Source organism: Sinocyclocheilus anshuiensis, unplaced genomic scaffold (genome assembly GCF_001515605.1).
Source record: "Sinocyclocheilus anshuiensis isolate Anshui unplaced genomic scaffold, SAMN03320099.WGS_v1.1 scaffold935, whole genome shotgun sequence".
NCBI lineage: Eukaryota > Metazoa > Chordata > Actinopteri > Cypriniformes > Cyprinidae > Sinocyclocheilus > Sinocyclocheilus anshuiensis.
Window position 1 is genome coordinate 410123 of NW_015544174.1, and position 10553 is coordinate 420675.

Here is a 10553-nt window from a genome sequence, read left to right on the forward strand (position 1 = left end):
TAAAGAATTTATATATAAATTACATTTGTATATGTAATCGTTCTTATAGAATTATGTATTATATGTTTAAATATACATTTTATATAGCATAATTCATACATTAAAATGTATCAAACTCTACAATTATGATTATTATTATATAAATTATGATGATTATTAGTTATTTAATATATTATTATTGTTTTATTTTTATATTATTATATTTGTATTATGCCATCTATGAATATTATAATATTATGCGTTTTGATTAAATTTTCCTGGCCTTTTTATGAGACAAATTTCCTTAGCTTGACAAATTACGATTTAAAGCAAATTCATAATATTAGCCTCTTTTCTGATGAAAGCTGCGTGACTGAATGAGCTTCCATGCATCATGGGTTTGCAAGGAATGAAATAGGCCAAACCCTGTACACAAATTCATCATTACAGCACTATCAATTCATTCACTTCATCCATTCTACAAATCTGACAGAGCAGAACTTCATTAGGAGATCAGGAATAATGAGTGCCTCTATTATTTACAAGGAAACAGAGGGTCCCCTGAGGAGACACTATTAAAAGGAGGAAAACGCAGGGTTGATTAGTGATGCGACACAATCCGTGTAGGCTATTCAGCTTCTAAAACTGCTGTCCTCTCAGAACGGATGAAAAACACACACAATCTCTATTGTTTTGTTCATAGTTATACTCTTTTTGTCAGTGTCTCAGTGGTACATTCTGGACAACTCTATACTAACATTCCTCTTTGTCAAGTACAGTACACAACTATTATGAATACAACAGTCTGTTTTTAATAGTTCAGCACAGTTTAGCACAGTAACTGCAGTGTTGCATTTTCTGCTTGAACTCATTAGTTACAGTTCACCATTAATCTCTAGGTACCATGTCTTGATGTATGAGATAGATATGCATTTTTTTACATTTTGGAAGGTTTGTTGAGGGTTTTCACTGCATTTTGGAGCATGGAAGTAAGCAATCAGATTTAATTAGACCAGATTGTCTGCTTCCTTTCCATGGTACTCCTGCCAGGTTAACTGACCCACTTTCTTTTCCAAGAAATTACACAAAGTTTCCAACCCCAGTCAAGTTGGCAGCTTTTTTTGTGAGTTGTGGACCCAAGCAGATGAGTGGGAGAGAGCTCAGACATTCAATGACTACAGCGTTTCTTTGTTTTAAAGTTTGTTGATTATGTCCTTGCTGTTTTTGACATCCAGCTATTACTCCTGTTTGTTCCAGGAATTCTACCTGACAATGAAATGCTGTTTGACTGGTTTGTTTAAAAAGTGTTATTTAAATAATAATAATGTAAACATACTGAAAGCTTTCAGAATAGAACACACATGCATTGTCATAAACAATATAGTGAATAAACATGATAAAACTTCCTATTAACTCCAAAATAGAACCAAGGACAAACAGTACTATACCATTACCATGAATAGTATACAGTCCAAAGATTAATTAAAATCAAACATAACTACTGTGAATAAAAAATAACTAATCCAGTGGCAGATTAATTTACCATTTCTTCAGTCAATACTGGTTCTCCATCCGAGGTAAACAGGAAGTGAAATGTGGGTTAGTATGGAGAAGACAGAAGATAATGAGTGGAAAAAGCCAAGCCTGTAAAAAGACTTCCATATATTTAATTTGCACACACAGATGTCTCGCATTCAACAACTCTCTTTTAAAATAGCCTGAATTAATAAAGAAACAAAAAATAGTCCATTTATAGCCCATGTGAAAGTTATGAGCTCTTGTTTTTTTAAAGTGGCAAAAAGACTAATTTTCTCCAAATCGTTTTTCTCATTATAAATACTAAAACATTATTTCAAATATTTCTAAAATGAATATAAAATGTTATATTTCATCAAACAATAATACAAAGACTGCTCTTGAATGTAATTATGTTTTTTTTCCCCCAGATTTTATACATTTTAAAATGCCACCCGCCCAAGAAATCCACCTGAATGTCCTCTAGACTCTAAAATAATCAATATGTCATTTATAATACAATTGCAGCATTCATAGAGGAGTGCGAATCACTTCAGCGTCTGCTGTAAACTCAGACCATCTGCTCCACTGATGGCTACTGGGATACCCAGCTGCGTCCTAACACTGTGTCCTGTGACACACAGGAGCGTTGCACAGCAACTGAGTACATATTCCAACCATGAATCATGAACTAGCCCTGTGCTGAGGGCAGAAAATGCACACTTAACCTGGGAGAGGAGCCTCAAATGTGGCATAAAGCAGGCACTCTTCCCCTACTGTTATCGTAGGGCAACTCTACTGTTGCCGCAAAAACCATTACATCACTGTTTGATGCATTTACCCCTGCAGTGGAAACCTGAGTATAGAAGTGGCTTACACAAAGACGCAATGAGGATGAAAAAGGGGTACAGAGTGAGAAAGAAAGACGCAAAAATATAAAACCAGTGGGATAAAATGATAAAATATGTAGTGGGAATATAAGAAAGGATTAGGATAGAATGAACCACAGGAAAAGAGTGAATGAGAGCAGCTGATTGCGGCTGCTGTGTGTGTATCAGAAGATGCTGTTGAGGTTGGTGTGAGGCAGCTCAAACCGGTTTGGGCTTTTGTGAAGTGTTATCACAGCGAACCGTGAGCCACCACTCCACATAAAAACAACGAGTCTCTGAGGTCGCAGAGATTGGCTATCAAAACATCAATCAGCTAGAAATAAGCAGCATTCATTTTCTGGCACACAGTACCAAATGTTTGTTATTGGGATCACAGATCAGTGTTAGCCAGTAAGTTCTAAAACATTATTCAATCTTTATTTATTAAATATATAAAACACATCAATATACAAGAATGAATCACATTTGGTTCAAAAGAGAGATTTGGCTAAAAATGTATGTACCATCCTCAGATGCTTGCTGAGCCTGTTTGTCCCCGCCTGCAGTGTGCTCTATTTCAGAAATCACCACCCATCCAGAAACAATGGCATCTTTCAGCTATTTCAGATTTAGATGTGCTACACTTACAGAGCTGCTGTCTTCAAGAATTATCTGGAGTTGGTGTTTGATTTTGGCTGGTGAAGTAGACAAGTTTTCTTTATTATCTATCTTGTATTGCACAACAAAGGACTGTTATTTTTCCTTTCGAATAGTTTCCACTCAATATGGCGATGAAGAGCCAGCTTTTCCAGATCAATAATGACTAATCCATTTTTTGTGTTCAATTAAGCCTGTAACTGCAATAATGCAACCCTGATCTGTGACAACACTGGATTAATCTGTCCTTAGTGCATCAATGAAGACCTGAGGAAGGAAGACTCCATTTAGAACAAACCTTCTGTGAATATCCTGAAGGTCTGTAGATAAACTCAAAGGGTCAAGTAGCGGTCATATGGAATCACACTTCTTGAGCAGCTGGAGCAGTACAATCGCCCTAGTGAACAGGCCTGATAGAGCACCATGGAAACGGGGTTCTATTAGCAAACTCAGCTAATCAGGATTCAGGACATCGCCTAGACAACAAACGAGAGACATAATTGGCACGTAAACATACAACGACGACTACATACAAACAATAAATAAATATTACAGATCATATTAATTGTAATTATAAGGTTTTTGATTCAATTACAACAGAGCATCAGGAAGTTAATTAGTGATAATTCATGCAATAATAAAGAAAAACAATCATTATGGTTATCTGGCAAATCTTATATATACCTAATTGAAGTTGCATACAAATTGAGAGATTCTCTTTGACAATGGCTGCACTGTTTCGGGCCCAGTGCTCGAGGTTCTTGGCAAGAGTGGAGGATTCTGGGTAATGTTTAACTAGATTCAATAGGTGTGGCAACAGGCACTCTGAGATCACAGATGGCTCTGCAAACACATTTGCTTCATCTCGCTCATACAAACTGCGACATCTGACCAACATAAGAAAACAACAACCAAATAAACACAAAAAAGTAAGAGACAGAAGAAAACAGGAAGTTTGTACGTGTTTCCTTTGCAAAAGCCAGGTAAAATATAATAAATGGTATAAAGATTAAAACCTATATAAGATTTTTAAAATCTACAACACCATTCAAAGGTTTAGGGTCTGTAAGATTTTTTAATGTTGAAGTCTCTTATGCTCACTAAGGCTGCATTTATTTGATTAAAATAAATGTAAATACATTTTTTATGTAAAAACAAGAATATTGTGAAATATTATTAAAATGTAAAAACATTTCAGCAGCAATTACATCAGTCTTCTCTGTCACATGATGCTTCAGAAATCATTCTAATTTGCTGATTTAGTGTTCAAGAAGCATTTTTTTATTATCACTGTTGAAAACTGATGTGCTGCTTAATATTTTTGTGGAAACGATGATACTTTTTTCCAGGCAGAAAGCTCAAAAGGACAGCATTTAAAATATATAAGAATAAGTCTTTACAGTCACTTTTGATTAAATTAAATGCACCATTGCTGAATAAAAAGTCTTTTTTTTTTTTTTGCTGACTCCAAAATTTTGAATGGTAATGATAAAAACTCTAAAACTGAATGTGGGCTTAAAACTATGATAGTAAGTAAAACTATGACAATAGTAAACAAAATGACTGTCTAATGCTACATAGTTTTCACATAATAATGCATAGCATTTCTATAATAATATACACAAATAGGAAATAATGATTGGCCTGAATAATTTTAATTTCTGAATGTGGACTGACATACTGTGTCTCTTTGGCCTCCGTCAGTACAGCATTCAGATCACAGTCTGGTAAGTGGCACACTAAGGCCTCCAAAGCACCACCTGCATCCCAGAATTCCTCCAAGAGCAGGTCCAGCAGTGAGTGCAGAGCCCGGTTCACCTGCATGTAGAAGCATTTCTGTGGATCTTCTGGACGTCGAACAGAACAGCAGAGCAGAGAGGCAAAGACAGCCGCCTTCGCTCTCACCTGTGGACTCTCATCCTGAAGCAGGTAGATACCTGTGCTGATCAAGCTTCAAAATACAGAGGGATGGAAATTTAGTTCTACATCAAATACTTCCTGCACATAATCATTAAATAATAAACAACAAACCTATCTAAAACCAAAGCCTGAACCAGATGCAGAAACATGACCTTGCAATGAATCTGCAAATCTAACTAGACAGAAATATAAAACTTCCTGACAATGCACTATTTATTTTGTTTCTAGTCCTTCCCTGTCTAGCTCACTGCCCAAACTGAGTTGTTCAAAGCACACATCTTTAATATACCTGGTACAGAGCTCATTATGCGTGAGGATGCCCGTCAGGCTCCTGGTCACTACGTGGATGCCACACAGACACAGAGCCTGTGCACAGGCTGTTCTGAGGGCCTCGGGAGCTTCAGGACATCTGTGCTTCTCTAATAAGTTACACCAGCGCTGGAGCAAAGCCAAGTCCACATTGAGAGAATGAGAGAGTGACAGACAGGCAAACAGAGTAAAGAGTTTGAGCACCGGTAAATCCATGAGCCATCTGTGAAGACCTTTGGATTTCTCAGAAACATAAGTTGACATAAAACAGGACAAACACCTTTAGCGGTCCCCTGAGTGGAACAAAAATATTACACAAGAAAAAAAATAAAAAAGAAATCTGGAATTGACTGGAGCCAGCCCTGAATGTGAAGTCTACTCTCATTCGAAAACACTGTCAGCACTTATGTTTGAAGATCACTATTGAACGCGTCGCAAGATATTCAAAAAGTCTGGGGTCAGTAAGAATTTTTTTTTAAAGAAATTAATAGTTTTATTCAGCAAGGATGCATTAAATTGATCAAAAGTGACAGTTATTACTTTTACATTGTTACAAATAACTTCTAGTTCAAATAAATGCTGTTCTATACATTAAAAACATAGAAAAATAGAAAAAAATGAATCAGTTTTCACAAAAATATTAAATATAAACAAATATAAAGAACATTAAGACTATCTAATAACATCAAGCTAAACACATTAACATTTGGCTGCATGACAGGTGAGCTTACCTTTGACAAAGAAGCAGGCTGACTGCACACAGAGCCATGGAGATCAGCACAGGTCCTCCTCTGTCTGACTCCAGATCAGTAAACAGAAGCTCCGCACACTCCTGCAGCCATGTCTCCTCAAACCCTGAAGGATAGGGACCAGGCAGGGCAAGACTCTCTTCCTCTGGGGTCATAACCTCAACTAATGCGGTCAAGAATGCTCCCCTGTACTCCACATTCTGGTCCAACAGCGCCTTCTTCAGGTTGGCCTGCAGATGATGGATGCTGTTATTAAAAAAAGAACCTTTCCAGACATTGTAAAAAGCAACAACAACAACCACACCCATCCACTATTCTTGCAATCATGATCTTTTCCTTCTTATGAGAAGAGATTTAAAAGCATTATAAGGCTGTGGGATTTTTCTCATGACATGTAGAGCAGTTTGGTGTTTCACTGACCTCACATGAGGGCTGGGCAGAAATCCTGGCCAAGTCCAAACCCAGTCTGTTTTTAAAGATTACTGAATACAATGTCTAACACGCCCCCCTCACTCAAGAACATGAAGGGTGTAATAAGATCTACAGCCTGATTTCAGGGCAACGTATTAAACGGATCTTGGTTTTGTTTTAATTTCCTTCAGTTGTTTCTGGTCAACATTTGAGACTGGCTCAAATGTCCAGCCTATTATATAAAGTGAGGCTACAGCAATAGGTACAGAAAAAAAAAAACACTTGTTATGTTAATGTTAAATCAAGACAATTAATTGAAATAATAATAATAATAATAAAATATATGTAAATAAATTAATGTTTTCATGACCGAAAGCAAGCGACATTAACAAAAGCATTTGTAAACAACCAGATGGAGAACAAATAAATTTTTAAACGGTACTGTGATGAATGCAATTTATTCACACATAAAAAGCTGTTTAGTTTATCTCAGTATAATTATTGTATCTTTGCATTAAAAAGTGATGTGACATGTAGCCAAGTATGGTAATCCATACTCGGAATTTGTGCATTTAACCCATCCAAGTGCACACACACAGCAGTGAGTAGTAGTTGCCTTCCTCAAGGGCACCTTAGTGAGAACTGAACCCGCGACCTTCGGGTAACAAGTCCGACTCAAGTGCCCCATTCTACAATAACTGCAACAAAATCAACTGACCATATACAGAGGCACTGCAGGAGTAAGAGTGAAGCGCTCTCTCTATAACTTGCTGTAGGACTACTGCGCTGCCATTGGCCAGATGCTGCCACACCTGACACGCCCACTCAGGATCCCCACAAAGGAAGTTCACTGCACTTTGGTGGAATGAAGCAAAGCCAACCTAAAGCACACATAACATTCACAATAAACACTGTTCATTTCACTTGCTATGTATGTCAATGACAGCACACTCCAAAGGACATGAAGAAGCACCTCTAGTATGTTTGGAGTCCTGTGAATCTCCTGCAGTAGTTGAGAGGAGAGCTGAGTGAGGAAAGCACCAGAGCAATGGCCTTTTATCAGCCTCACTATATCCACATATGCCAGCCGCAACAGCGGGCACTGTTGCCTCACAGATGCCATCCACAGTCTGGACTCAAACTCACTCACAATCTCATTGAGAGATGACCGACTGCTAAACGAGAAGACTCGGATTACAGTTTGATCACTGATTATGACTGCTGCGGCAAAAAAATAACAACAAATTAATGACCAAAAATGTCAAAGCTTATAGTGGTGTTTCCTTCATGCTTACATGTTAGTTTTCAGTGCCCTGGCCAGTATGGCTCCTATCTGTAGGAGTTGGCCATGCAGTCTATTGTGACAGCACACAACGTCCTGTGATTCCGGCAGCTTTTCCACCAACTGCAGGACAGTTGCCAGATATTCACTTGGTGGTATCATAGCAACTAGGGCTCTTGATGACATCACTCGTACGCCATAGACTGGACTGGCAGCTAGGAAGAATAGCGGAGGCAGGAATTCCGACAAAGTCCTGAGGAAAACACAAAAACATCAAGCAAATCAGAAACATGAATGTATATTAATAGTTATGAATCAGGAAGATTTTGCTAATTTACCAGATTTAATATAATATCATATGCTTTAAATTTTTTTTATCTAAATATATATTGAGATGATATTATATTATACAAAATATTGTTTATTCAAATCTGAATATAATATAATATAATTTAATAATTTAACAAAATCATATATTATACAACTTTTTGGATAGTCAAATTTAGCAAATAATATAATACAATAAACGTAATATAATATACAATATAATACATTTATGTTCATGCATTTGGATGTATGGTGTGTTTGTACAGCCATACACCATCATACCCCCTGGAGGAAGGGCTGTAGGGTTGGGTAAAGGTTAAAGAAGGAAGGAGAAGACATGCTGGAATGAGTGGAGCCCTCTTCACCGGTTGGCAGTTGACCCAACATTCTGGTGCAGAGAGAACCTACGAGAAGTCAAAGTTCAACACGTGACTACTTCACAAGGGTTGAAATGAGAATAATTGTGAGCGTGACTGGCTCGTACTGTAGAGCTGCAGGGCTGCAGGGCTGCGTTTCTCATGGCCCAGCACGGCGAGCTGAGGAGTGAGAGTGACAGAATGGCCACCACAGGGGTGTACTGTAGAACAGCTACACCCAGACTAGAGCCCTTCACCAGCGCTTGAAGGGTGTGAACAGCACACACCTGTGAGAGATCAGGGGAGAACAAAGACATCTTTTAAGAACACAGCTCCTTTAACATGTCTAATCCAGCAAAACTGTAGATATATTTAATAGGTAGATCATTTACTCTACCTGTGGTAAGTCAAGAGTTTGGTCCCAGTCCTGGGGAAGAGGTGCTTTGGCTGTGTCCAGTAGGGAGTTAATGGTTTCCGGCCAAAAGGGGGCGAGACTTGCTAGAGTCCTCAGCAGCTAAGACACCCAAAATCAGCATGGGTAGACTGGCAGCACGCCTCGTCACTGATGTACTACGGGGCGACTGGAAAACAGAAAGGCCCTAGAGGGAGAGAGAGAGCATTATATGATTTTTTTTTTTTATAAAATAAAATAAATCAAAATAAAACAAAAATGATTTAATGGCTACTTAAACACAATAATTTAACTTGGAATTTCTATTAGAATCCCATGAATTCCTAATTGAGAATGAATCCTTCACTCTATTCTACCTGTTGTAAAATGAGGGGCGGGATCTCACTGATTTCTGGATCGGAGCTGCTCAGTAGAGCCCTGCAGAACTTAGTGAAGCCAACACAGCAGCCCTCTACTGCCCCCTAATGGAAGATGAGAGAAAAAGAGAGAACAGGACCACAAACAGATAAGATGTTACTGGAGGAAAAAAGTGTTTGGACATCAGTGTGAAAAGAGCAAATCTGACTTACCCAGTGTCTACATTTCAGAATGATGTCTTTAAACACTTTGGAAGCCCCTCTGAGTTCTTTCACACTCAATGTCAATTCTTTACAGTGGAGTGACAGGATCCTCTCCACCAGGGAGCCCAGAAAAATACCAATTTCCTACCAGGAAAGTAAATCATCCATTGTATCTTAGTCATACAGAGTACTTTTTGTAAACCACAGCTTAAAACGTAGGCTGATGTTCTGTCATCCTTCTAGCAGCTTTACCTTCAAGGAAACCCAGCAACAGGTCAGCACTAGACTATGTTCCTCAGAGAGCAGCACATTCTTCTCGCCATCCTCATCAAGCCCCACCCCCTCAACCCCACCCTGACCAATCAGAGAACTGATTGCATTCCCCATGTCATAGAATGATGGAGACACATCTGTGACAAAAAAGAAAAGTATATTCTTATAAGAAAATCTCATTAGACATTGTTTCATTATAACTTAATGGATCACATCTGCAGTTTCAGCGTACCTTTCTCCTCAGTGTCCTGGTCCCCATACAGCACACCTAGCAGCAGTAGAGTGAGCTTTTCTACTAAAGACACAATATCTCCTGCAATGCTATGGGTCATTGACTCTTCTAGGACCCCCGGCACCTCCAGCAAGCGCCTCTGCAGAGCGCTTACAATGCCTGAAGTAATAAAATACACTCTATTTGTGGATTATTTCAGCATATTTTCAGATATATTAGTAGTGAAACCTCTGCTTAGTGGTAAACAACTGTAGCAAGATCAATAAACTCAGTTTTAGCTCAGTTTTATTTGCTCCTACCATGAATAGGTGTTGTACGAGCAGCAAGCAACATGTCATTCCTGGCAGTGACGTAATGGTGCTCCAGTTCGGTGAAAAGGAATGTGATCAATTTAACCGACTGTTTCTCCCCATGTTCAAATCCACCCTATAATACAGAAATACACACAAACACACATAATAATAGATATTCAAAATAAAGATAATATTGTACTCGTAAAAACAAGATGGACCCAACACATTTTAAATAAACTCAAATTAAATTAACCCCAGGCACAAACTCTGCATACACATTTCCGTTCAAAAGTTTGGGTCAGTTGTATGATTGTTTTTTTTCAATGAAAGAACGGAAAAATTTAATACAACAAGGATACATTTGATTGATCATCAAAAGTGACAGTAAAGACTTTTACTAAGGTACAAA

At 38.1% G+C, this 10553-nt stretch overlaps 1 pseudogene; it reads right to left on the bottom strand.

The window, feature by feature from the left end:
* Nucleotides 1-2819: 2819 nt before the first annotated feature.
* The window catches only part of LOC107696052 (thyroid adenoma-associated protein homolog), a 12490-nt pseudogene continuing 4756 nt past the window's right edge, over nucleotides 2820-10553 (bottom strand).